At 37.8% G+C, this 27560-nt stretch overlaps 1 protein-coding gene and 1 non-coding gene across 6 annotated transcripts in view; one reads left to right on the top strand and one right to left on the bottom strand.

Moving 5' to 3' along the window:
* Positions 1 to 27560, bottom strand: part of STAT4 (signal transducer and activator of transcription 4) — a 128515-nt gene that overhangs the window by 92705 nt on the left and 8250 nt on the right. The gene's annotated exons all lie outside the window — the stretch shown is intronic.
* Positions 5752 to 5858, top strand: LOC116809774 (U6 spliceosomal RNA). Its single transcript, XR_004369960.1, has one exon. It is a non-coding gene; the product is annotated as a U6 spliceosomal RNA (small nuclear RNA).

Below are 27560 nucleotides of genomic sequence, written 5' to 3'. Positions count from 1 at the left end.
GCTTTACAAAATCCAATAGGAACAGAATCTCTGGAGTGGGGCTGAGCATGGCTAATTTTCAAATGTGTCATTAGGGATTCTAATAAAGCAGGCAATGAGAATACTGAGTGTGGGGCATTCTTTCCCAGACTTGTCTGATATTAGAATTACCTGAGCTGCTCAGTCCCACAACAAATCAAAAATGGTATCAAGGGATTTTCATCTTTGCCAGTTTGGAAGATAAAAAGTAGTCTCTTATTTTAGCAGAGAAACACAAGTTTCTAATAGCTTAAGGCTGTTCTGACTTCAAATTTCAAAGACTTGCCATTGCATCTAATTTAGTGCCAACACAAATGTAATTTATTGCAGGATTATCTTCCAGGACATCCTCGGGCATTTCTTCTTGTCCTAAAATAATACTTCTACAACTCTCATTAGACTCTATCTTTATTACTGTAAGTCGATTCTCATCTATCTAAAGTAATTGCAGCGTGTGATTAAGTGTCAGGATGAGTTGTTTGGACACTAAGTGCTGTGGGAGTGCAGAGGAGAGAAAACTCGATGTGGATTTTAATGACACGTAGAGCAGGACGTGGGCTGCAACTTGAAGGATGGTTGGGGGAGTAGGAAACTGCATCCTGGGCAGAGGGAATTGCAAGCAATGAGCAGAGTCCATTCTAAGAATACAAAATACCCAGACCCTAAATCCACCATTGCTTATTTTTCTTCCGATGCCTGGATGCATCCCTACTTTGTGAACTCCCTGAATCCTACCTCTCCGAGCCACATTTCCAAATTCCACCTTTGACCTATTCAGTCAGAATTGGAAATGGGGGCTGGAAATCTACACTTTTAACAAGTTCCCCAAGTGATTTTTGTAATGAAACACAAACTGAGAAGGATGTATCTATCTACACCATTCAAGAGGAAGATAGATGGGACAGAGTGTCCTCCAAAGAGAACCAAATGCAACAAACCAACACTTCTATCAAAATAAATCAGACCTGGCGTTTTTCATCTATCAAACTGGCAAAGATTAAAACACTTTATACCACTCATGTTGATGATGGAATGAGATTTTACGGACTGCTGGTGGGAACACAGCAGTGTTGGCATGTTATTAAAGGACAATTTGGCAATTCTTATAAAAAGCCTTAACATTTTTCACACCCTTTGACGTAGTAATTTCACTTTTAGAAATTTATCCTAAGGCTGTGGTCTCAACCTTGGCAGTTTATCAGAATCACTTGTGAAGCTTTATGAACTGCAGATTTCTGGGTCGCATTCCTTTGAGATTCTGGGAGTGAAGTCTAGGAATCTGTTGAATCTGTTTGCTTGTTTTTTAATACTAATATAATCGGGGCCTATTTTTTAAAAGTTCAAGTAACAGAAAAATCAAAAATTGGTGAGATCTTCATCTTTCACTTCCTCCCTTGATTCCCTGCAGGTAATCATACTAGACTTTGTTTTGTGTTTTTTCATTTGATAACATAATATAGTCATTATTCCATTTCAGTATATTCAGGTATAATTTTTAATAGTGCTATAAGTTGCATGGAGATACTTCAATTTATTTAATCAATGTGGACATTTAAGAATATACTTTTTAAGATCATTTTTGCATTTTTATTATGAATAATAATACAGTGATCATTCTTGAATATATATCCTTTTCTTTATCTATGTGAGAATTTCTGTAGGATAATTATCTAGAAATGGAATTGCTTTGTCACATTAAACTTGGATTGTTATGATCATTTTTTGAGTTGGGGCCTCACTCTGTAGACCAGGCTAGGGTGCAGTGGCTTGATCATAGCTCACTGCAACCTCAAACTCTTGGGCTCAGGTGATGCTCCCACCTCAGCTTCTCATGTAGCTAGAAGTAAATGTGCATGCCACCACGCCTGGCTAAGTTTTTCTATTTTTTATTTTTGGAAATATGAGGTATCACTATGTTGCCCAGGCTGGCCTTGAACTCCTGGCCTCAAGTAATCCTCCTACCTTGGCCTCCCAAAGTACTGGGATGACAGGTTTGAGCCACGATGCCCAGCCGAACACAACTGGTTTTGAGGCATAGAGTTAAGACCTATGGTTCTGACAAAATAATCACAAATATAAATGAAATTTTAACAATAGGTATATGTACTTCGCCTGTGTATATTGGTGAAAAACTAAAAAATTAATAAATGTCCAATTAGTAGGTGAATTAAAATATGCTAAAAAGGGTATTTAATGGCATGGAAAGATGTTGACTAAGTGAATGTATAGAGCTTAGGAAGGAGACTCTAAAACAATATTAATTTTAAAATAAGTTAATATTGGCAGGAAATATACTATAATGTTCACAGTGGTTTTCAGTTAAACATAGAATTACAGGTTGTTTTTGCACATCTACATTTTCTAAACTTTGTTGGGTATGTATCACATTGGTAATAAAAAAGTTATTTAATAATCAATAAATATGATACTAAGCTGCATTATCAAAAAGATATGACCCACAAGAACTCAGAGATGAGCCCCCTACATAGTTCAGCATTCATGTGGTTTGATGCCCAATAGTTTATAGAGTTGGCCACCTTCGAGAGAAGACTTGAAACCAAAGTTTTTCACCTACTTATCAAAAGGCCTTACATAGAACATTTTACCAGGTGCATGTTCTTTCATTCATCATCAAAGCTGGAGATTAGAATCCATATTTATCTAGCTTTTTAGTAGAGTTATAAAGTTATAGACTTGGGAAATTAATAGTCCTCAAATACAGTTTCTGTCTTCTAATGTGTAAACAAGTATTTTTTAAAAGATGAGATAATGTTCTTCCATTCATTGATAAATTCTTTTGCTCACTAAGTGAACAATGGGAAAATGTGTTTAATTTACAGCAGAAGTGACAAAAGGAGGAAGTTCCTGATCATATTGGTAAGGGTTTGGAAAGGCTACCGAGTCTGTTCATGCAATATTGTTCCCTAGAGATTTTAATAACAGGAAATCGATTGAGGTGGTTCTTCTGTGGCTTAAAAACCAAAGGATGGGACACTCTGGGGGTCATTCTTTGCCCTTTGACTTCTTGCTGGTCGATAAGAATATAGGAGAGGAGAATGAATTGTTTTAGATACCAGTTGTGGCACTTTAAAATAATTTAAAATACATGTGAGGCTTTTAATTTCATTGTGCTTATAAAGATAGAATGGAGTAAAAATGGAAAAGGAATGCCCATTTCCAGAGGGCTAGTTAAATTATGGTACATTCATAAGATGTGAAAGACTTACCTAAGAGCACTGTAAAGCATTGCTAAGAGAAACTGAAGACCTGAATAAATGAAGAGATGTTTTGTGTTTATGAATTGGAAGATTCAAAATTATTAAGATGTCTTTTTTTCCCAAAATGATCTATAGATTTAGTGTAATCCCAGTGAAAATCCCAGCAGGTTTATTTGTTGAAATTGTCAAGCTACTACTAATATTTATATGAAAATTCCAAGGATCAAGAAAAATCGAGACAATTTTGAAGGAGAACAAGGTTTCTAGACTTTTACTGTCACATATCGAGACTACAAATCTATCGTAGTTACCTATAATGTGGTACAGGTGCAGGGAGAGACAAATAGACTAACATACTGGAGACTCACATAAATAAAAGTCCCCAGATTCCTATCAAAAACACCACTGCAGTGCAATGAGGAAGGGATGATCATTTCAAGAAATGGCTCTGGGTCAATTAGATAACTTCTCAGCCTTTTGGCTAAGGTCAAGTGTAGTATCCACATGGAAAATGCCTACTTTACCCCTATCCCATTCCAGATATAAAAGGCATCCAATGGATCATAATCCTAAATGTAAAAGATTAAAACACTAAAGGTCCCAGAAGAAAACCTAAAAGAATGTTATGATCTAAGGCAAGCAAAGTTTCTTTAAAAAAAGACACAAAGAATGGTAACATTTTAAAAAACTGAAAAATTGAGCCTCAATTAAAACTAAGAACTGTTGTTAATCAAAAGACACCATGTAGAGGAGACTGAAAAGGTAAGGCATGGTGTAGAAGACACTAGCAATACATATATCTGACAAACACCCACTTGGAATATGTAAAGAATTAAAAATTAATAAAACAGAGACAGACAAAACAATTTTAAATGGTCAAAAAGCCTAAGCAACATATGGAGACCCTGCCTCTACAAAAATAAAAATAGAAAAATAAAAAAATTAACCAGGTATGGTGGCATGCACCTGTGGTCCCAGCTACTAAGAAGGCTGAGGTGGGAGGATGACTTAAGCCTGGGAAGTTGAGGTGGCAGTGAGCCATGATTGAGCCACTGCACTCCAGCATGGGTGACAGAGCAAGACCTTGTCTCAATCAATCAATAGGCAAAAGAATTCAAGAGGTACTTTAAAAAAAGAGGATATTTCTGAGGGCTGTGTTCTGTTCCATTGGTCTATATCTCTGTTTTGGTACCACACTTCTACAACCATCTGATCTTTGACAAACCTGACAAAAACAAGAAATGGGGAAAGGATTCCCTATTTAATAAACGGTGCTGGGAAAACTGGCTAGCCATATGTAGAAAGCTGAAACTGGATCCCTGCCTTACACTTTATACAAAAATTAATTCAAGATGGATTACTTAATTGTTAGACCTAAAACCATAAAAACCCTAGAAGAAAACCTAGGCAATACCATTCAGGACCTAGGCATGGGCAAGGACTTCATGTCTAAAACACCAAAAGCAATGGCAACAAAAGCCAAAATTGACAAATGGGATCTAATTAAACTAAAGAGCTTCTGCACAGCAAAAGACACTACTATCAGAGTGAACAGGCAACCTACAGAATGGGAGAAAATTTTTGCAATCTACTCATCTGACAAAGGGCTAATATCCAGAATCAACAAAGAACTCAAAGAAACTTACAAGAAAAAAACAAACAACCCCATCAAAATGTGGGCGAAGGATATGAACAGACACTTCTCAAAAGAAGACATTTATGCAGCCAACAGACACATGAAAAAATGCTCATTATCACTGATGAGAGAAATGCAAATCAAAACCACAATGAGATACCATCTCACACCAGTTAGAATGGCCATGATTAAAAAGTCAGGAAACAATAGGTGCTGGAGACGATGTGGAGAAATAGGAACACTTTTACACTGTTGGTGGGACTGTAAACTAGTTCAGCCATTGTGGAAGACAGTGTGGCGATTCCTCAAGGATCTAGAGCTAGAAATACCGTTTGACCCAGCCATCCCATTACTGGGTATATACCCAAAGGATTATAAATCATGCTGCTATAAAGACACATGCACACGTATGTTCATTGCAGCACTATTCACAATAGCAAAGACTTGGAACCAACCCAAATGTCCATCAATGATAGACTGGATTAAGAAAATGCGGCACATATACACCATGGGATACTATGCAGCCATAAAAAAGGATGAGTTCATGTCCTTTGTAGGGACATGGATGAAGCTGGAAACTATCATTCTCAGCAAACTATTGCAAGGACAAAAAACCAAACACCGCATGTTCTCACTCATAGGTGGGAATCGAACAATGAGAACACCTGGACACAGGAAAGGGAACATCACACACCAGGGCCTGTTGTGGGGTTGGGGGAGGGGGAAGGGAAAACATTAGGAGATATACCTAATGTAAATGATGAGTTAATGGGTGCAGCATACCAACATGGCACATGTATACGTATGTAACAAACCTGCACATTGTGCACACGTACCCTAGAACTTAAAGTATAATAATAATAAAAAAAGAGGATATTAGTGCTTGCTTAAGCAGCACATATACGAAAATTGGAATGATACAGAGTAGATTAGCATGGCCCCTGATCAAGAATGACACACAAATTTGTAAAGCATTACATATTTTTTGTTTGTAACTCAAAGGAGAAGTGCTTGAGGGGATGAAAATAACTTATTCTCCATGATGTGCTTATTTCACATTGCATGCCTGTATCAAAACATCTCATGTACCCCACAAATATATACACCAACTATATACCTACAAAAATTAAAAAAAAAAGAGGATATCAAAATGGCCATTAAGCATAAAATTCTCAACATTATTAATCATCAGGATAATGGAAATTAAAATTACAACGATTTACTACTAGACACACCCTGAATTCATAAAAATAAAAGACTGGCAATAACGTGTTGACTAGGAAGTAGAACAACTGAACTCTCATATACTTCTGTGACAGTGTTAATTACCACAACGAATGGAAAGCTGTGTGGCAGCATCTCCTAAATCCACACATCTTAATGCCCTGTTACCCAGCCATTGTACCTCTGGGAATATGCTCAAAAGAAATGAGTGCTTATGCCTACTACTAAAAGTTACAAACAAAAATGTTCCTGAGTTTCATTCATAATAAGCAAAAACTGGAAACAGTCTAAGTATCCACCCACAGAAGAATGAATAAACAAATTGTACTACAGTTATACAATGGAATACTAAGCTGTAATTAAAAACAAAACAAAACAAAGAAAAATACACATAAAACAGCATGGAGAAATCTCATAACATAGAGTGAAAAAAGTCTAACTCCAGAAAATTATTCTGTGAAATTTCACCCATATGAAGTTCAAGATAGCCAAAACAAATCTACAGTGATGTAAGAATAGTGGTTATCTTTGTGACTGGTGTTGACTAAGAAAAGCATGGGAGAGACTTCCACATCTGGAACTGGTGGTAGTTATATGGATGTATATAAAAAAAAAAATCATTGAGCTATACAATTAAACTTTGTGTGTTTTACCATATGCTTATTTTGCATCAATAAAAGCATCTTTAAAAAGTGATGCACGAAAGTGATGCATTTTGCTCTAAGTGCCTTGTATTAAAATATGACATAATATTTGACCTCAGTCTACACCTCTTTCAGTTTGACTGTATAACCTTCTCATGAAACAGAGTGTGCAGTGAAAAGAAATGGCTCTCCTATGCAATTTCTAAGTGAATCTTGACCACTTTGTCATTGTACTGTGTTTTGTTTGAGGAACTTCAAGATCTTCTGTATTCCTGGAGTCCAGAGTGTCAGAGCTCCTGACTTGGCTCCTGGAGGTTGGGGATGGTTCAGAAAGACCACCTCCCCCCGTCCCTAGGTGAATGCTAGTTCTAGGTGTGTCTTGGACTCTTTCACTTCAGTCCTTTCTCCTCTCCAGAGTGGGTACATTTTCTCTCAGCTTCCAGAGGTTTAGTGTCTCCCTCCTTCTACTGAAAGGTTTTCTCCACCCTTCCTTCTTCTGGTCCCATCCAGCCTGACCTTCTCTCACATGTACCATATTCTCGAAATACAGATGCTTCTCCACTCACGAGGGGGCTATGTCCCAATAAACCTATCATCGGTTGAAAATATTCTAAATTGAAAATGTGTTTAATACAACTAACTTACTGAACACCATACCTTAAACATGCTCAAAACACTTAGATTAGCCAGAATTGGGCAAAATCGTCTAACACAAAACCTATTACGTAATAAAGCGTTGAATATCTCACATAATGTATTGAATACAGTACACTGTAGAGTATTGGTTGTTCATCCTCATGATTGCTTAGCTGGCTGGGAGCAGGGGCTCGCTGCCACTGACCAGCATCGTGAGTGTATTGTACTGTGTTATTATTGCTAGCCCCGGAAAAGATCAAAATTCAAAATTTGAAGTATGGTTCCTACTGGGTGTGTATTGCTTTTGCACCATCATAAAGTGAAAAATTGTAAGCCAAACCATCTTAAGTTGGAGACCATCTGTACACTTCTTTGCAAAACCAATTCCTTCTATCCTTAGAAACAGCTGATTTCAGCAAGGAAAATCCTAAAATCTAAATTGCTCTTATGAACTCTATCTAAACTGAATTTGCAATAATGACATGACATTTGATCCATTTAGTTAGGAATATTCATTGCAATAAGGCAATATTAATATTTTCAATGTTAACTCAACTTCTCATTTATTAAAAAAGACACTGAGGCCAGGTGCGGTGGCTCACGCGTGTAATCCCAGCACCTTGGGACGCAGAGGCTGGCAGATTGCAAGGTCAAGCGATGGAGACCATCCTGGCCAACATGGTGAAACCCCATCTCTACTAAAAATACAAACATTAGCTGGGTGTGGTTGTGCGTGCTTGTAGTCCCAGCTACTCAGGAGGCTGAGGCAGGAGAATCACTTGGACCCAGAGAAGGAGGTGGCAGGGAGCTGAGATAGCGCCACTGCACTCCAGCCTGGTGACAGAGCGAGACTCCGTCTCAAAAAAAAAAAAAAAGACACTGAGCCCTTGCTATATGCTGGGCTCTGTGTTAAGCACTGGAAAGCAAAGATGAATGCACTCAAAGAGCTCAGTCTTATGCAGGAGGCAGGCAAATATGTAGACGCATTAGTTCCAGTTATTTCCCATTATAATAACCTCCTACTGTACATCACATAGAGTTTATCAAACTCATCTTGTTATGCCACCTCCCTCCCTAAACCTAATCTCCATTGTGCATCAACATCTGTGTCTACCTATGTCAATAATCCAGGCTGAAACCCTCAGCCGTCTCTTATTTTTCACTTTCTCACATTTACTCATTACATGTCAATTCTTTCATCAAATTCTCTCACAACTCCAGAACATATTCTTCATTCCTGTGCCACTTCCTAGATCAGAATCCTAATTTCCTTTTCCTTGGACTATGACAATAATGTTCAAACAGGTCTCCACACCTCCAGTTTCACCACTGCTATTCTATACTCTACAGTGTTGCCAGAGAAGTCTCTGTCTCTATAGTTCTATGTCTCCACCTCTAGGAAGACTTCTTATTTGTTAGGAATAGAAATATAAGAATCCGAGGGAAAAGATTTAGCGAGTTGATGATTTTCTTAGCTACAGAGAGCCAATGAAATATTAATTATTTCTAACATAAATCTTGACAGATATAAATAATGGAAACCTGGTAAGCTGTGAAAGGAAGCTGTTTTTTTTTAAAGTTTGATACGGTACAGATTATCTTCCCATGCCCGTATCTTTCTACCGAGGCAGAGGTCACAGATTAAACGACAGAAAACAGGCAGGTTCTTGTTATCACAGCCATTTACAAGATTCTCATTTTTTAGGTGCCAACACAGCTCTTGGCTACCTGTGTAACTTTACACCTCATTGTGCACTTAAAAGCCCACTGGAGGTGAGATCACTATGTTCTCGACAAAAGTAGCCAATCAGAGCATATGATAATAGACAACTGGAAATTGACTATCTACTGAGCCATTGGCTCTGGATCCTCATTATTTATTATTATTATTATTATTAAGACAGGGCCTTGCTCTGTCACCCAGGCTGGAGTGCAGTGGTGCAATCATAACTTGCTGTAACCTCAAACTCCAGGGCTTAACTTATCTTACCACCTCAGCCACCCAAGTAGCTAGTACTACAGGTGTACCCACGCTAGGCATGCCCAACTAATTTTTTGTAGAGATAGGGTCTCACCATGTTGCCCAGTCTGGTCTTGAACTCCTGGCCTCAAGCGATCCTCCCACCTCAGTCTCCCAAAGTGCTGAGATTACAGACATAAGTCACCATGCCGGGCCTGGATCCTCATTATCGAAAGGGAGTGTGGGGAGAGTTAGGTTTAAGTTGAGCAAATCTTTTGGCCCCAGGTCATCTCTAGGAAAGGCAGTAATGAAAGGTCAGAGGGTGCCTGGCGACTTAATGAAAAAACCAATTTCTTCCCTGAGTCATGAACTTCTTGTTGGTAAATTAAAATGGATACATTTGAAGTTATTCACTTGGACCCATTAAAGGAAGCTGTTCAATGCCTACAAATTAAATTTAGAGATCTACTAAGTTTAGATAGCTACTTGACCATTACTCCCTTCAGTCACAGTTTTAAAGCTAAACATAAATTAATTTTGAACTGATTTGGATTATATTGACAAACTTGTTTTCCAGCAGATCTATTTATTTTTGCTCCCATTTTTATGCTTTTGCTTATTAAACCTACTTTAACAAAATTTGTATTAAAATATGTTAGAGGCTTATTTAAGGTAAAAAGTCTTGTGAGCTGTCTCGGTTTTGATTAAGTATCTCTTTGGAAAGTTTCCAAATCACAATGGGTTTAGAACAGGTACATGGCTTTCTTACAGGTCTTCATCTCCATGAAATGGGGACAAATAAACATTTTCTAAAAACTTAGTTGAAAGACACAATTATCCTACTTTTTAGGTGATTATCTGGCCAAATTTTGCTTAACAACCACCATGATGCTCCTAGCCAATTAAGCAATAGATAGTGTAAATCAACAGCTGACTTTGAACACCTTCATGTCGTCTTTCTCTACCAGCATCTGTATCTCCCCACCCACTTCCTCAGCGGTATGGTTAGTTGTCACACTAGAGGCTGCAGAAATCTCATTTTTTTTTCCTGGCCACAGACTGCCCCTCTGGGTTGGCAGCTTCTCTGCAAGCTTCTGTTACAGCTGTCAGGCCAGCAGATTCACATGCTGGGGTTTCCATGTCAGCTCCTGGACAGATTTGGTGGGCTTCTTCTGTAAGTACCCAGGATGACATGGGTCTTGGACTTGACTTTTCATCACATGAAATAGTTTCCCCTCACCTCGGTATATTACAGATAATCTTGTTTGTTTGTTTGACATTCTGGCTCTGTCATCCAGGCTGGAGTACAGTGGCATGATCATAGGTCACTGCAGCCTCTGCCTTCTGGAGGCTAACTTTTGTGTTAGGGAAAATAAAATCCATCCACTCTCTGGATGATTTGATGAGAGGGAGAACAGAGGTTGGAATGAGAAAAAAAAAAAGAAAAAAAAAAAACCCAGTGTCAGAATTATCCAATATTCTTTTGCCTACAGCAGACAAGGGGTGGGTCTTCCTAGAGAGAAAATCAGCTCTGGATATTTTTCAATAAAAACATATTGAAACCTTTGATGGTTCCCTATTAAGTCCAAACTGCTTAGCATGGCATTCAAGGTCTTCACTTAAAGTGCCTCGCTCGTTTGTGAGATAGGAAATCTCATGTTGTTGTGTTCTTGCTCTTGCTGTACCAGATACTCTTTTTCCTCTACTCCTCTTCAGAGAGTCCTGAACTATGCCTTTATAAACCAACCCACGTGTTTCTAACTGTGAATTATGATTGCATATGCCTCTACCACGGTGCTTACCACACTACATCATAAATATTCATTTGCACTTTGTCTCCATTCTAGGTAGCAAACTCTTTCAACGTAAAAATTTTATCTAAGCACTCTTCACTTTATGCCTTTGCCAGTCAATACTATCCTGATGTTAACATCCATATGACGTAATCAATATTCAGTCAACAAATATCTGTGGAGTAGATAGCCATTGTACCCCAAAGTAAATCATATGAGCCCTACTTTTAAGAAATCCAAGCTGTCACTGGAATAAAAATGATGTTTCATCACCCACAAAGTGATTATTGCATAAAGAAGCCCCATACTCTGGCATAAACTTTACAAAAATAAAAAATCAGGGAAAGGATGAATCGTCATAGACTCGAGTACTAAATTGTTAAGGAAGATTTAATCAAGAGGAAGATCAATCTAGGATAAAATAAAGGCTTGGAGGGATATGCACAAAATGACTCATGAGTGAAATTTCAGGTGGTTGGAGTCTTCCGTTGATCATACTGGATTTCAATTTAGTGTGATATGTACAAATTGTAATGCACACCATCCACCTTCTGTTAATGATCCCATATTATGCATCAAAGTCTTGACAACTAATTCACATTTCATCTTAAACAGCACAACACAGAGTTCTCTAAGCTTTTGAAATATGAGTGTTGTGATATTGACATCATGGTATTATCTTAAAGGGAGACAGATTTTGAGGGTGTGCGTTGGGGAATTGGGGAAATAACTGTGGAGTGATTGATGAATTGACTGCTACCCACGTGTGGCAAAATGGCATGAATATTGATCCCTCAACTGAGAACTCCTTCAGAATTAACACAAAGTGGCTACACATTCTTCTCAGGTCTCAGGTTGAGGTCATCTCTTTTATTCTCTTTGTGTGTGGTGTACAGAGGGGAAGGAAGAGGAGGGAACTGAGAAAGCAACACGAGTTAGAAGAGAGGATCTGACAGACTCAGAGCAGCTCCGCATTTCAAGCCACTTTTCTTTCGTCTTTGGTATTGCAAAATGTGTTTCTAATGCTTTACCTTGTCATTAAAAATCTCACTTCGTGGGATATTCAGAACCAAAAAGACAATTTTTAGAGACTGAACAAGAAGGAACTCACCTATGGCTTGATTTTTGGGGTGCTTTCAGCTCTAACATATTTTCGTTCAGCCATACCCAAATGACCTCTAAGAAATAGGCCATGGTGGTTCAGAGAGTAGAATATGTGAGGTGCAGGTGACACCCATGCCCCCTCACTCACCGAGTTTAAAACTCTCACTAATAGTCATTACCCTGGCTTGTGAAAAATACTGTATAGGCAGTGAGATTACTAACCACAAAGTTAACACCAAAACCCTGAGCAGAGCTTTCTAATTGATAGAGATTTTTTTATTTTTCTAATATCAGACAAGATGGCTAATGACTGTTTCCTTGTACTTTCCTAACACTACGTTTTGAGGAATAGCCATAGAAGTTCCCATAATTTAAAAAGCAAAACATAGGAAGCATGAACTTTTTACAGTAGCTCCTAACTGAAAGGCTGAGAAGCAATTAAATGTGAACTTTTTCAACTGTGAGCTTCATAACTTCCTCCATTTGTCTTCCTAATGCTTAAAATGTGATTGATAACACAGTGAGTGCTCTTTAAATATTTGTTGACTAAATAAAATTTGCTGCATGATATTTACAAAAGACATACCCAGTAAAAAATGACACAGAAAGTATAAAAATGAAGATATGAATTCATTTACCAGTTAGCAAATGATAATAAAAATAAAAGCATGCCTCAGTAAACTATCGCAAGGACAAAAAACCAAACACCGCATGTTCTCACTCATAGGTGGGAATTGAACAATGAGAACTCATGGACACAGGAAGGGGAACGTCACACTCCGAGGACTGTTGTGGGGTGGGGTTAGGGGGGAGGGACAGCATTAGGAGATATACCTAATGCTAAATGACGAGTTAATGGGTGCAGGAAATCAACATGGCACATGGATACATATGTAACAAACCTGCACATTGTGCACATGTACCCTAAAACCTAAGGTATAATAAAAAATAAAATAAAATAAAAGCATGCAATGAAATTTTAAAATAAAAAATAGTAAATGGGTCAAAGGAGGATGCTTTAGATGGACTTTTAAAAATGTCAATGCACAGGCATGGTGGTGCATGCCTGAAGTCCTGGCTACTTGGGAGGCTGAGGTAGGAGGATCACTTGAGCCCAGGAGTTCAAGTCCAGCCTGGGCAACACAGCAAGACCCCATCTCTGAAAAATGAAAAGAAAAGAAAATGTCTCTTTTAAAAAGTTTCAATTCACCAACAAGATGTTAACTCCTACTTATGCCCCTTACAATACTGTATCAAAATACATAAAGCAAAAACTTCAGGAAGATTAGGAGAGGTGATAAATCTATGGTAATAGAAAAAGACTTTAACGTGTCACTTTCCAAAAAAAAGTCAATGGAATTTTCTAACACATCTCCTTGCTTCTTTCTTGACTCAAAACAGTTCATTTAACCACCAGAATGACCTTTTTAAAACAAAAATCAGTTCATGTCACTCCTTTGCTCAAGCTCCTCAGTGGCTTCCCACCACACAACAAGTCTCGGATTTCTTAGTAAGGTGCACAAGTTTCTTTATGAGACAGCCCCAGCTCATCTCTTTGACCTCATCACCCTTTTATTACTTCATGTTCTGGGTGCACTCTTACCAAAAAAACATAATTTGTCTTATAACTGAGGAGTTTTGTCAATTTAATATACATTATTTGTATTTTTTTGACATTTTGTACTTTTAATTTCTTACGTAGTCTATTTCCACTTGTTTTAGTGGTCTTTTTGAAATTTTGCCAAGTATGCTTAGTTTCTGTGCTAATTAATTTCCTTTAGGAATTCCTTCCACGAAGGTATCTTTGTGGTGAACTTTCAATCTTGTATAATAACTGGGAATAGAATTAGCTAATAGAATTAGCTGGGAATAGAATATTGACAGATAGTGTATTGAAGTTCTGTGAAGAAATTATTCTACCCTCTTCTCACTTGTTACCGTTTTGGCTTTCAGTCTATCTCCTTTTTTTTTTTTTTTTTGAGACAGAGTCTTGCCCTGTCGCCCAGGCTGGAGTGCAGTGGCACGATCTCGGCTCACTGCAAGCTCCGGTTCCTGGGTTCACCCATTCTCCTGCCTCAGCCTCCCAAGTAGCTTGGACTACAGGCACCCGCCAGCATGCCCAGCTAATTTTTTGTATTTTTTAGCAGAGACAGGGTTTCACCATGTAAGCCAGGATGGTCTCGATCTCCTGACCTCGTGATCTGCCCACCTCGGCCTCCCAAAGTGCTGGGATTACAGGCGTGAGCCACTGCGCCAGGCCTATCTCCGTTTTTTAAATAGATAATATATTTGTTATCCTCTGTTACTTTTAGAATATTTTCTTTCTAGTGTCCTGCAGTTCATTTGCTTTTTAAATTTATCATGCTGGGGACCTGTATTTCTAAAATCTAAGAATGCATGGAAGCCATCATCTGAGCTCCTACTTAAATTTTGTTTTACAGGTTTTTCTTAATTTTTGTTTCTGTGATTTTTTTTAATTTGTGGTGAGCTTATCTATGCATTTAAAAGCCTGTTATAATTTATATAGCATTTCTACGTGTTTATAGTAGAATGGTTTTTTAATTTATCTAGCCAGAAATAGAATTCAAAACTGGAATTAAGGACTACTTAGACACGAACAATGACAGCACTACATATGAAAGTATACAAAATCGCCTCTCAAAAATTAAATGCATTTATAAAAAAGGGATGAAAATTAAGTGTCTGAGTAAAGTTAGAAAAAGTTAGAAAAATAATAAAAAGTAAAATGAGGAAATAAGGTGGATATACCACCAGATTGTATGATCCATGACCATAACAAGAGTGGATGAGAATATTGAGCCAGAACTCAAGCCCTATAAGGAAAGTGTAAATTGGTATAACCATTTTTAAAAAACAATTTGGTATTATGTAATATAATTAAAGATGTACATAGTGCATGATTCAGCAATTCCACTCCTAGGTATATATTCTAGAGAATTTCTTACACATGTGCCCCAAGGGACACACCATAAGAATGTTCACAGTAACATTGTTTGTAATAGTGAAGAAATATGGGAAATAACGTAAATGCCCATCAACAGCAGAATGAATAAATTGTGATAATTCACACAATGGTATACTATGCAGCAATGAAAATGAATAAACTACTGCTACACACATCCATATGGATGAATGTCAGGAACCATATTGAGTGAAGAAAGCAAGTTGCTGAAGTATAAATATAGTGTGATCTCACTCATGTGGATTTAGCAGCTTTCAAACCTAGACACTTTATTGTTTAGGAATACAAATTTATGTGGTAAAATGGTAACAAAAAGAAAAAAATGACAAATGCAAATTTTGGGTCAGTGGTTGCTCCAGGTGGAAAGAGAGCAGAGTGGAGTCAGGGAGGAGGCACAAGAGGCTTCAAAGGTAATGATAACATCTGGGTATAAAATATCAACAACAGTTTGCAAGAGCCAGAATTCTCCGATGTTTTGTATTGGAAGGAATAGATGGGTACTAAATTCCTGTATCTTGGTTTCCTCAATTAATATCATCTGAATGTCCCAGGTGAAGAAGCTAAGCCCTAGGGACAAGATTTGGACCTTGGAATGCAGGTTTCTCCATGTTGATCCAGGGGCAGCTGTGCTTTAGCCAACCCTGGGGACTACAGCAAATTAGAGGCCTGTTTATTCTCTACACTTGTGTGTGTTATCTAGCTTTACAACTACTCATGAAGAGAAGACAGCATGCAACACGCCATTCGTTCCACACTAAATTACAATTGGAACATGACTGAAGAGAAACGTTTAAGAAATGGAGGACTTCCATTCTTCACATTAAATCCTTCTGTTCTCTTTGACTTTTCACTACAAGCAGAGCTTATATTCAGTGGGTATGCATCAGTAGGGCTAGTAAGTTACTCGATCCTAATCTTTTCTGATTAGTTATTGCTCATACTGTCTTGGTTGTAAAATAGCTTCAACATCACTCTTAACTGTAAACAAAAACTGCAGGTTGGCCTAATACTTCTCCCGTTTTGATAGGGCAATGTCTACAAATAGTTGAGAGAAAGAAAAATAAACCAAGAACTTTATAGCAATTGAGGGTATCCTTTACAGTACCAGATATTCTTAAGCATGAACGTTCTCAAAGATTACAGCATCATTGAGAGCTTCTTGAAAAACTACTTGATGAAATCTAGACAATTCAGAATGAATCAAAATTTGAAACCTCAGGAATGGAGAAGCAATGGTGAAAGAAGTGGTGAAGAGCACTGAATCTACTTATACACAAAATTAAAGAATCGTGTGGAATTGCCATGATACAACAAGGATAATGTAACTAACAAAATATAAATGATGAAAATTGGCAGGTGGGGATGGGAATGAGAAGTGGAAGCAAATTTAAGAACGTTAATTTCTCCTCATATTTAATAGCATGGAGTGAACAGATAACTGACTAAAAGTGAAATATGTGGTTTCTGTATCTCATCATCTCTTAATGGTTTTCTTTTTTTTTTTTTTTTTGGAGACAGAGTCTCGCTCTGTCGCCCAGGCTAGAGTGCAGTGGCATGATCTCGGCTCACTGCAAGCTCCGCCTCCTGGGTTCACGCCATTCTGCTGCCTCAGCCTCCCGAGTAACTGGGACTACAGGCGCCCGCCACCACACCCAGCTAATTTTTTGTATTTTAGTAGAGACGGGGTTTCACCGTGTTAGCCAGGATGGTCTCGATATCCTGACCTCGTGATCCACCCGCCTCGGCCTCCCAAAGTGCTGGGATTACAGGCGTGAGCCACCGTGCCCAGCGGTTTTCATAGTTTTAAAAATTAATTTGAGTGGAATGTCTTTTGGGAAAAAATATTTCTTATGGTGAGGAAATATTTAATATTTAAAAAATATTTAATTGAATTCAAATAAAAATAAAATTTTATTTTAAAATATATATTAATAATATGGTTTATTTTTTGATCTGATATTCCTATGTAGGTATTCGTTTATTCATAAATCACTTATTGAGCACCTAGTATGTGTCTAGGTGCACTATCCAGGCACTGGGGATATAGCAGTTAAACCAAACAAAATCCCTCCCTTTATGAAGATGATATTCTAATGGCAAGAAAAAGGCAAGTAAATATAGAGAAGGTCAGAGGTTTATAAAAGCTATGGAGGAAAATAATGTAAGGTAAGAGATATGGAGAGTTCCTGGTGTGTGTGTGGGTGGGTGGGGGCAGAGGATGGGAGCAATTCCACCTTCCCTCTGCATATATATATGTGTAAGGGGATGTCTGGAATGACACCTATCAAATATTAATGTTTTTTCCAGGCCATAGATTTTTGATTTTTTCATACTTTCTTCTTTGTACTTTTTGTGTTGCTTTAATTTTAAAAAATTATGAATATGCACTATTTTTATTTTTCTTAAGTCATTCTATCTGAGGGAGAAAGGCAAAAAGGAAGGTGAATAAGGAAAAGGGGTTTGCAACAGAAAGTCCAATAATAATGATTCAGAAGTCATGCTTCTAGATATTTATCCAAATGAGTTGAAAACTCACTCCTACACAAAATCGCATATGAATGCTAATAGCAGCTTTATTCGTAATAGCCAAAAATGAATAAACTGGGGTACATCTGTACAAAAGAATATTATTCAGCAGCAAAAAGAAATGAGCTATCAAGCCATGCAAAGACACAAAGGAACCTTAAAAACATATTGCCAAGTGAAAGAAGCCAGTCTAAGAAGGCCACAGCCTATATGATTCCAATTGCATGACATTCTAGAAAAGGCAAAACTGTAAAGTGGGGATTACACAACCCAGTCTACCACCATACACACCTGAGCAATCCTTCCAAAGTCTAAGGTTGGGCCCACCCAACCTGCTGCTACAACCACAGCTGGCACCCACCCACATGTGCTACCTATAGGTCTGGGGACTGGCCCTCCCAGCCCATCACAACTACTTCCAACATCAGCATGGACTGCATGGGAGCAAAGGGTTGTCCCATCACTGCTACTGCCATTGCCTATGCCATACTGCCTGCCCAGGGGTCCAAGAACCCACACACCTGCCTGGCCTACTGTTGCTATATCTGGCACTCACGAAAGCCACCTAGAGGCTTAATAATTGGCCCACCTGGACTTGCTAACACTGGTGCCAGCATACTCCACACTGGGTCCCAACGACAGACATAGCCCACTGCTGCCACCACTGGAGCCTAAATACTGGGCCCACCTGGTGTCCCAGTCCCCAGAAAAACTTCAACACAGCCTCCACTAACAAATGCACCCTAAGCCATCAAGGAAATCATAGACACCACTGATGTTGTTTATTGCCAAAGAAATTACACAGAGACTACACTACTGCACACACTCAGAATCAAAGCCAAAGTGTACTACCCGATCAAGATCACAGGACAAAAAGCAAGTCTCAAAAATTGTTCTAAAATCAAAATTACATCAGATATCTTCTTAGACCACAATAGAATAAGACCAGAAATCAATAACAAAAGGCACTTTGGAAACTGTACAAATGCATGAAAATTAAACAACATGCTGCTACTGGATAATCATTGCACCAAGGAAGAAATTGAGGAAATAAAAAAATTCCTTGAAACAAATGAAAATTGAAACAACATATCCAAATCTATGAAAAAGCAGTGCTAAAAGGGAGTTTCATAGAAATAAACACCTACATAAAAAGATAAATTCAAATAAACAATCTAATCATGCACCTCAAGTAACTAGAAAAGCAAGAAAAAAAATCCAAATTAGTGGAAGGAAAGAATTAATAAAGATCGGAGCAGAATAAAATGAAATAGAGACTAAAAAAAGATACAAAGGATCAACAAAATGAAAAACTAGTTGTTCTGAAAAGATAAACAAAATCAATAAATGACTTGCTAGACTAACCATAAAAAAGAGAGATGACCCAAATAAATAAAATCAGAAATGAAAAAGGAGACATTAACAACTGATATCACAGAAATATAAAAGATCATCAGAGACAATTATGATCAATACATTAACAAGCTGAAAAACCTAGAGGAAATGGATAAATTCCTAGACTCATGCAACCTAGCAAGATTGAATCAGGAAAAAAACCCAAAAAAACCTAAACAGACTAATAATGAGTAATGAGATTGAATTAGTAAGTCTCCTGACAAAGTCCAGGACTGGATGACTTTACTGTCAAATTCTTTGTTGTTGTTGTTGTTATTGTTTTTGTTTGTTTGTTTGAGACAGAGTCTGTCGCCCAGGCTGGAGTGCAGTGGTGTGATCTCAGCTCAGTGCAACCTCCGCCTCCCAGGCTCAAGTGATTCTCCTCCTCATGAGTAGCTGGGACTACAGGTGATCACCACCATGCCCAGCTAATTTTTTGTATTTTTAGTAGAGACAGGGTTTCACCATGTTGGCCAGACTGGTCTCAAACTCCTGACCTCGGGTGATCACCTGCCTCAGCCTCCCAAAGTGCTGGGATTACAGGCATGTGCCAACACACCTGGCCTTTACTGCCAAATTCTATCAAACTTTCATAGAAGAACTAACACCAATTCTCCTCAAATTATTCCAAAAAATTGAAGAGGAAGAAATTCTCCCTAGCTTGTTCTGTGCCAGCACTAACCTGGTACCAAAACCAGACAAGGACACAACACAAAGAGACAACTACAGGCCAATATCCCTGATGAACACCGATGCAAGATTTGTCAACAAAATACTAGCAAATCAAATCCAACAGCATCTCAGAAAACAAAAACAAAACAAAACAAAAAAACAATGCGATCAAGTGGGATTTATCCCAGGGACGCAAGGATGGTTCAACATATGCAAATCAGTAAATATGATAAATCACATCAGCAGAATGAAGAACAAAAATCATGTGACCATCTCAATAGATATAGAAAAAGCATTTGGTGAAATTCAATGTCCTTCATGACCAAAACTCTCAACAAATCAGACACAGAAGGAATATACTTCAACATAAAAAGGCCATACATGACAAGCCTACAGCTAACATCATACTGAATAAGAAAAAGCTGAAAGTCTTTTCCCTGAGAGCTGGAATAAGACAAGGATGAACATTTTTCAACTACTCCTATTCAACATATTGCTGGAAGTCATAGCCAGAGCAATTAAGCCAGAGAAGGACATAAAAGGCACCCAAACTGGAAAAGAGGATGTCAAATTGTCCTTCTTGGCCAGGAGCTGTGGCTTACGCTTGTAATCCCAGCACCTTGGGAGGCCAAGACAGGCAGATCATTTGAGGCCAGGAGTTCGAGACCAGTCAACACAGTGAAACCCCATCTCTGCTAAAAATATAAAAATTAGCTGGGTGTGGTGGCATGTGCCTGTAATCCCAGCTACTCAGGAGGCTGACGCAGGAGAATTGCTTGAACCTGGGAGGCGGAGTTTGCAGTGGGCCAAGATCACACCACTGAACTCCAGTCTGGGTGACAGAGTGAGACTCTGTATCGAAAAAAAAAAATTTGTCCTTCTTTGCCGATGATACGATTTTATACTAGAAAATCCTAAAGAGTACACCAAAAATCTCCTAGGTCTGATAAATATGTTCAGTAAAGTTGCAGGATACAAAATTAACATACAAAAATCAGTAGCATTTCCATACAATGAAAATGAATTAGCTGAGAAAGAAATCAAGAAGACAATCTCATTTACAATACCTATAAAAAATAAAATACCTGGGAATAAATTTAACGAAGAAAGTGAAAGATCTCTACAAGGAAAACTACAAAACACTGATTAAAAAAATTGAAGAGGGCCAGGTGTGGTGGCTCATGTCTGTAATCCCAGGACATTGGGCGGATCACCTGAGGTCAGGAGTTTGAGACCAACCTGGCCAACGTGGTGAAACCCCGTCTCTAGTAAAAATACAAACATTAGCCAGGCATGGTGGCACACGCCTGTAGTCCCAGCTACTCTTCTCGGGAGGCCAAGGCAGGAGAAATGCTTGAACTCAGGAGGCAGAGGTTGCAGTGAGCTAAGATTGTGCCAAGGCACTCCAGCCTGGGCAACAAACAAGACTCCATCTCAAAAAAAGAAAAAAATTGAAGAGGACACAAACAAATGGAAAGACATCTCTATGCTCATGGATTGGAAGAATTAATATCATTAAAATGATCATACTGCCCAAAGCAATCTACAGAGTCAGAGCAATCCCTATTAAAATACCAATGTTGTTTTTCACCATAATAGAAAAAACAAAATAGAAATAGAAAACACAAAATAGAAAAATAGAAAAAAAAATTTGTATGATACCAAAAAGAGCCTGAACAGCCAAAGCAGTCTGAGCAAAAAGAACAAAGCTGGAGGCATCATATTACCTGACTTCAAAGTATATTACAAGACTATAGTAACCAAAACAGCATGTTACTGGTATAAAAACAGACACATAGACCAATGGAACAGAATAGAGAACCCAGAAATAAATCCACATATTTACAGCCAACTAATTTTTGACAAAGGTGCCAGGAACCTACACTGAAGCAAAAACATCCTGTTCAATAAATCGTGGTGGGATATCCATATGCCGAAGAACGGAACTGGACCCTATCTCTCACCATGTATAAAAATCAACTCAAGATGGATTAAAGATTTAAATGTAAGACTTAAATTATAAACTGCTACAAGATAACATAAGGAAAATGCTTCAGGACATTGGTCTAGGCAAAGATTTTATGCTAATGACCTCAAATGCACAGAAAACAAAAACAAAAATAGATAAATAGAACTATATTAAACTAAAAAGCTTCTGCACAGCAAAGGAAATATTCAGCAGAGTGAAGAGACAATCTGTTGAATGGGAGAAAATATTTGCAAACTATTCATCTGACAAAAGGCTAATATCCAGAATATAAAAGGAACTCAAACAATTCAACAGTAAAAAACAAATAATCCCATTAAAAAGTGGGCAAAAATATGAATAGACATTTCTCAAAAGAAACTAAACCCAAATCCAGCACAACACAAGAAATAACAAAGATCAGAGAACTAAATAAAATAGAAACAAAAAAATACAAAAGATAAATGAAACAAAAAGCATGTTATTTGAAAAGATAAAATTGATAGACCATTAGTGAGATTAACCAAAAAAAGAAGAGAGAAGATCCAAATAAGATCTCATTTTTCAATGAGAAATGAAACTACAGCCAATACTGCAGAAATACAAAAGATTAGCTAAGGCTACTATGAACACTTTTAGGTGCACAAACTAGGAAATCTAGAGGAGATAGATAAATTCCTGGAAATATAAAACCCTCCTAAATTAAATCAGGAAGAAACAGAAACCCTGAACAGACCAATAGCAAGCAGCAAGATTGAATCAGTAGTTAAAAAAAATTGCCAACGAAAAAAGTCCAGGACTAGATGGATTCATAGCTGAATTCTATCAGACAGTCAGAGAAGAATTGGTACCAATCCCACTGAAACTATTGCAAAAGATAGTGAAAGAGGGAATTCTCTCTAAATTGTTCCATGAAGCCAGTATCACCCTAATACCAAAACCAGGAAAGGGCATAACAAGAAAACTACCGGACCAATAGCTCTGATGAACGTAGATGCAAAAATCCTCAGCAAAATGCTAGCTAATCGGCCGGGCGCGGTGGCTCATGCTTGTAATCCCAGCACTTTGGGAGGCCGAGGCTGGCGGATCACGAGGTCGGGAGATCGAAACCACGGTGAAACCCCGTCTCTACTAAAAAAAATACAAAAAATTAGCTGGACGTGGTGGCGGGCGCCTGTAGTCCCAGCTACTCGGAGAGGCTGAGGCAGGAGAATGGCGTGAACCCGGGAGGCGGAGCTTGCAGTGAGCCGAGATCGCGCCACTGCACTCCAGCCTGGGTGACAGAGCGAGACTCCGTCTAAAAAAAAAAAAAAAAAAAAAAAATGCTAGCTAATCAAATCCAACAGCATATCAAAAAGATAAGACGTCATGATCAAACGGGTTTTATATTAGGAATACAGGGATAGTTTAACATACACAAAGTCAATAAATATGATATATTACATAAACAGAATTAGACACAAAACCATACGATCATCTCAATAGGTGCAGAAAAATCTTTGATAAAATCCAGCATCCCTTTATGATAAAAAAAAAAACCCTCAAGAAAATAGGCATAAAACGAACTTAAAGAAATAAAAGCCATATATGACAAACCTACAGCCAACATTATACTGAATGGGGAAGAGTTGAAAGCATTCCCCCCGAGAACTGGAATAAGGCAAGAGTGCCCACTTTCCTCACTTCTAATCAACATAGTACTGGAAGTCCTGGCCAGAGCAATCAACAAGAGAAAGAAATCTAAGGCATCCAAATTGGAAACGAGGAAGTCAAATTGTCACTGTTTGCTGATGATATAATCGTATATCTAGAAAACCCTAAAGACTCATCCAGGAAGCTCTTAAATCTGATAAAGGAATGCAGTAAACTCTCAGGATACAAAATCAATGTATGCAAATCAGTAGCTCTGATATACTCCAACAACGATCAAGCTGAGAATCAAATCAATAACTCAACCCCTTTTACAATAGCTGCAAAAAAAAAGAAAGAAAGGAAGGAGGGAAGGAAGGAAGAAAGAAAAAGAAAGAAAGAAAGAAAGAGAGAGAAAGAAAGAAAGAAAGACAGACAGACTTTGGAATATAACTAACCAAGGAGGTGAAAGATCTCCACAAAGAAAACTACAAAATACTGCTGAAAGAAAGCATATATAACATGAACAAATGTAAACTCATGAATGGGAAGAATCAATATTGTGAAAATGACTACTCTGCCCAAATCAGTCTACAGATTCAATGCAATTTCCATCAAAATACCATCATCATTCTTCATAGATTTAGAAAAAACAATCCTAAAATTCATATGAAACCAAAAAACAACCTGCATAGCCAAAGCAATACTAAGCAAAAAGAACAAATCTGGGGGCATCATATTACCCAACTTCAAATTATATTAGAAGGCTATAGTTATCAAAACAGCATGGTACTGGTATAAAAATAGGCATGTAGACAAATGGAACAGAATAGACAACCCAGAAACAAAGGCAAATATTTACAGCCAACTGATCTTCGACAAAGCACGCAAAAATATAAATCGGGGAAAAGACACCCTATTCAGTAAACGGGCTGGGAAAACTGGCAAGCCACATGTAGAAGAATGAAACTGATTTCTCAGCCTATACAAAAATCAACTGAACATGGATCAAAGACTTAAATCTAAGACCTGAAGCCATAAAAATTCTAGAAGATAACATTGGAAAACCACTTCTAGACATTGGCTTAGGCAAAGAATTCATGGCTAAGACCCCAAAAGCAAATGCAACAAAAACAAAGATAAATAGATGGGACCTAATTAACTAAAAAGCTTCTGCACAGCAAAAGAAATAATCAGCCAAGTAAACAGACAACCCACAGAGTGGGAGAAAATATTTGCAAACTATGTATCTGACAGAGGACTAATATTCATAATCTACAAGGAACTCAAACAAATAAGCAAAAAAAAAAATCCCATCAAAAACTGGGCAAAGGACTTGAATACACAATTCTCAAAAGGAGATATACAGTCAACAAACATGTAAAAATGCTCAACATCACTAATTGTCAGTAAAATACAAGTTAAAACCACAATGAGATACCACCTTACTCCTGCAAGAATGGCCATAATTAAAAAGTCTAATAGATGCTGGCATGGATGTAGTGAAAAGGGAACACTGTTAGACTGCTGATGGGAATGTAAACTAGTACAACCGCTATGGAAAACAGTATGGAGATTACTCAAAGAAAAGTAGAACTACTGTTTAATCCAGAAATCCCACTACTGGGTATCTACCCAAAGGAAAAGAAATCATTATATAAAAAATACACATGCACAACCATGTTTATAGCAGTACAATTTGCAATTGCAAAGATAAGGAACCAACCTAACTGTCCATCAACCAATGAGTAGATAAAGAAAATATGGTATATATACACCATGGAATACTACTCAGCCATAAAAAGGAATGAAATAATGTCTTTTGCAGCAACCTGGATAAAACTGGAGGGCATTATTCTAAGTGAAGTAACTCATAAATGGAAAACCAAATATCATATGTTCTCACAAGTGGGAGCTAAGCTATGAGGATGCAAAGGCATAAGAATGGTATAACAGACTTTGGGGACTTGTAGGGGAAGGTTGGGAGGTGGGTGAGGGATAAAAGACTACATATTGAGTGCACTGTACACTGCTTGGGTGACAGGTGCACTAAAATTTCAGAAATCACCACGAAAAAACTTATCCATGTAACCAAAAACCACCTGTACCCCAAAAACTACTGAAATAAAAATAAAAAGAATTTAAAAATTTAAAAGACATACAAATAGTCAAGATATAAGAAAAAATGCTCAACATCACTAATCAGGAAAATGCAAATTGAAACCACAATAAGATATCATCTTACCCCCGTTAAAATGGTTATTTTATACATACATGTGTATGTATATATGAGATATATATATATATATATATATTTTGAGACAGAGTCTTGATGTGTTGTCCAGGCTGGAGTGCAGTGGCACTATCTTGGCTCACTGCAGCCTCCATCTCCCGGGTTCAAGCAATTCTCCTGCCTCAGCCTCCTGAGTAGCTGGGATTACAGGCACGTATCATCACATCTGGCTAATTTTTGTATTGTTAGTAGAGACAGGGTTTCACCTTGATGGCCAGGCTGGTCTTGAACTCCTGACCTCAGTACTGGAATTACAGGTGTGAGCTACCATGCCCAGCCTAGAATGGCTATTTTTAAAAAGACAAAAAATAACATGCTGGTGACAATGCAGAGAAAAAGGAAGTCTGCACACTGTTGGTAGGAATGTAAATTAATACAACCAGTATGGAAATGTCCAAAAAACTAAAAATAGAACTACTATAGGCTCCAGCAATCCCACTACTAGGTATTTATCCAAAGGAAAAAAATTAGAATATGAAAGAGATGCCTGCACTTGCATGTTTATTGCAGCACTATTCACAATAACAAAGATTTGGAATCAACCTAAGTGTCCATTGATGGAAGAATGGATAAAGAAAATATTATATATACACACACACACACACACACACACACACACACACACACACACACACACGGAATACTATTTGGCCATAAAAAGAATAAAATCATGTCATTTGCAGCAACACGGATCGTACCAGATGTCATTATGTTAAATAAAATAAGCCAGGCACAGAAAGACAAATACCGCATGTTCTCACTCATATGTGGGAGCTAAAGAAGTGGATCTCATGGAGGTAAAGAGTAGAATATAGATACCAGAGGCTGGGAAGGGTGGGTGGATGGAGGGAGATGAAAAGAGCCTGGTTAATGGGTACAAACATACAGTTAAATAGAAGGATTAAGTTCTAACATTCTATAGCAGGGTTAATATAGTTAACAACAGTGTAATGTATATTTTAGAGTAGCTAGAAGAATGAACTTGAAATGTTTCCAACATAGAAGTGATAAATTCTAAAGATGATGGATACTCCAAATACCCTGACTTAATCATTACACATTCGATGCATGGAATAAAATATTTCATGTACCCCATAAATATGTAAAGTATTGTATATCAATAAAAAAAGAATTATCACATGGGAGAAAAATCTAGAAAGTAAAAAGATCGGTAGTGTTCAGGGGTTCTGTGGGAAGGGAGGGAGGGATGAATATTGTGGAGGACAGGAGATTTTCAGGGGCCATGAAACTCTCTAGTATGATATTGTAATGGTAGATATATGACATTATGCATTGTCAAAACCCATAAAATTATACAACACAATGAGTGAATCCTAATGTAGTCTTGAAATGTAAGTTAATAATAATGTATCAATATTAGTTCATCAACTGTCACAAATGTATGCTACCAATGCAAGACATGAATAGTAGGTGAAACCAGGATGTGGAGCTGGGAAGGAAGTATATGAGAACTTCACTTTCTGCTCAATTTTTCTGTAAACCTAAAACTACTCTTAAAAATAAACTGCATTAATTTTTTAAGGTCCATTAATTTTTTTAAAGCAAAGCATTCTTGAATTATCTGGGGCAGATATTTATTTTTAGCAAACCTTTAGCAAAAGACTATGGTCCTTGCTGCATGTTTTAGAATCAATCATCTCCACACTCCTAACATTTCTGTGGGGAAAGTACCAGTGTGATTGCCCCTTACACTGCTGAGGAAACTGAGGCCAGAGTGTGTGAATATCTTACTCAGGGCCACGTTGCAAGTGGCAGGGCCAGGATTCAAGTAACCCTTGCTCCTGGGTGTGAGTCTGCCTCCCCTTAAATAGGCCAAGGGCTGCTGAATGATGGTGTTTATTG

The sequence above is a fragment of the Hylobates moloch genome, unplaced genomic scaffold, assembly GCF_009828535.3.
Source record: "Hylobates moloch isolate HMO894 unplaced genomic scaffold, HMol_V3 SCAFFOLD_1, whole genome shotgun sequence".
In the NCBI taxonomy this organism is placed as follows: Eukaryota; Metazoa; Chordata; class Mammalia; order Primates; family Hylobatidae; genus Hylobates; species Hylobates moloch.
Note: the sequence above shows the minus strand (reverse complement) of the source record. Positions and strands in the feature narration are given on the sequence as shown.